General features: G+C 39.0%; 1 pseudogene; it reads left to right on the top strand.

Annotated features, from left to right (window-relative positions):
* Window positions 1–1,045: 1,045 nt before the first annotated feature.
* LOC111149305 lies at window positions 1,046–1,781 on the top strand (annotated as a pseudogene).
* The last annotated feature ends 330 nt before the right edge of the window (window positions 1,782–2,111 follow it).

Genomic DNA, 2,111 nt, shown 5'->3' with positions numbered 1-2,111 from the left:
AGAGACACTCTGACAGTTGGGCAGCCTTCCCATATTAAGACATGGCATAATTTTTGTGAGCCCATGACTGTTTACATATGGCTGCTCATAGGCACAAATCTATTCCTGCTGTAAGCGAGCACTGTCACGAAGGGAGGGTCCCATCATTAGCTTTCCTTGAAAATATGGGAGTTGCAGGCATTGTGAACCTAGTAAGTCCCCTTTCAGGGCTTCTCAAGAACTACCTATGAAGGATCTACTTCCAACTGATACACAGCCTACCACGGTCTCATAGGTGCCAACAAAATATAAGAGATTCCTGAGTCAAAGGAAATTGACAGCTTATTATATACAGTAGTAGCATCATCATTTTGTACCACTTTGCCAAGCCACAATTCCCAGAGAGCACCAGGAAAAAGGCAAGGTGATACATTCAGGAGAGGAATCTCAAGCTTAGGGAGCCTGAATCTCTTTAAATGGACTGTAAGCTAGCCTGAACTTTTCCCCAGAAGGAGATATGCTCTTTATTATACTTGCTATGGTTTGAATATATGTCATCCCCCAATTCATATGTCAAAAATCCTAATGTCCAATATGATGATATCAAGAGATGGGGCTTTTGGGAGACACTTAGGTCAGGAGGGTAGAGGCCATTATAAGAGACACCCCACAGAGATCACTCACTCCTTTCACCAATGAGAAGACTGTGGCGTACAAGAGGGCCATCACCAGACCACAACAGCACCCTGGTCTTAGACTTCTAGCCTCCAGAACTTTGAGAAATACATTTCTGTTGTTCATAAGCCACCCTGTCTGTAGTATTTTGTTGTAACAGCCTGAACAGACTGAGAAAATGGTGGAGAGCAAACAAAGATGAACTTTGCTCCAGAGAGTAGTATCTTTGTCTTCCAACGTTGTTCCCTAGACAAATATCTCTGAAGGACAGTTCAGCAAAAAAGTCAAGATTTCTAACACAAGAGAATTGTCTCCCAGAAGACTCCAGCTCAAAAAACGCTCAGCATGATTTATATGAAGAGATATAATTAGCTCTTTTCTGGCTAGAACCATGGAGAGTGCAGATGAAAAGAAAAAGAAGGTTCCTACTGTGCCAGAAACCCTTAAGAAGGGGTGAAGGAATTTCACAGAGTTGAAGATCAAGTGTCTGAGAAAGAAATTTGTTCAAAAGATGCTTCAAAAGGCAAGGAGGAAGCTTATCTATGAAAAAGCTCACCGTTACCACAAGGAACAGAACTAAGACTCAAATAACGAGGATAGTAAGAAAAGCTGGCAACTTCTACATACCTGCAGAACCTAATAAATTAGTATTTGTCTTCATGATCAGAAGTATCAATGGTGTGAACCCAAAGATTCAGAAGGTGTTGCAGCTTCTTTGCCTTTACCAGATCTTCAATGACAGCTCTGTTAAGCTCAAAAAGACTTTAGTTAACATGCTAAAGATTGTGGAACCATATATAACACAGGGGGACCCAAACCTGAAGTCAGTGAATGAATTGATCTACAAGCATGGTTATGGCAAAATCAACCAGAAGTGAATTGCCCTGACAGATAACACATTGATTGCCCAATCTCTTGGTAAATATGGCATCATCTGCATAGAGGATCTGATTCACAAGATCTATACTGTTAGAAAACGTTTCAAAGAAGCAAATAACTTTTTATGGTCCTTCAAATTATCTTCTCCATGAGGAGGAATGAAGAAAAAGACCACCTATTTTGTAGAAGGTAGAGATGCTGGCAACAGGGAAGACTAGATCAATAGATTTATTAGAAGGAATAACTAAGGTATCCACCATGATTATTTTTATAATCTGGTCAGTAATAAAGAACTACTCTCAAATGGAAAAAAAGATATAATTAAACAAAATAATATTGCAAACATGAAATATTTGAGTTGCATGTGAAAATTGAAAACATCAAGTGTGAACTCTTATCATTCATAGTCACTTCTTCCCATTCCAAGATCTATACCAGATTCTGCCTTAAATTCATAGCGTCTTCTTAGTGGCTTTATGATAAAACATGGAGAAAATTGACAAATATTTTTCAAATAGCCAGGATCTCCATAGACATAAAACATTTCCTGTCCATCTTAGCACCATAATTTCTTCTTC

The sequence above is a fragment of the Enhydra lutris genome, unplaced genomic scaffold, assembly GCF_002288905.1.
Source record: "Enhydra lutris kenyoni isolate GAN:26980312 unplaced genomic scaffold, ASM228890v2 scaffoldscaffold21, whole genome shotgun sequence".
Classification (NCBI taxonomy): domain Eukaryota; kingdom Metazoa; phylum Chordata; class Mammalia; order Carnivora; family Mustelidae; genus Enhydra; species Enhydra lutris.
Note: the sequence above shows the minus strand (reverse complement) of the source record. Positions and strands in the feature narration are given on the sequence as shown.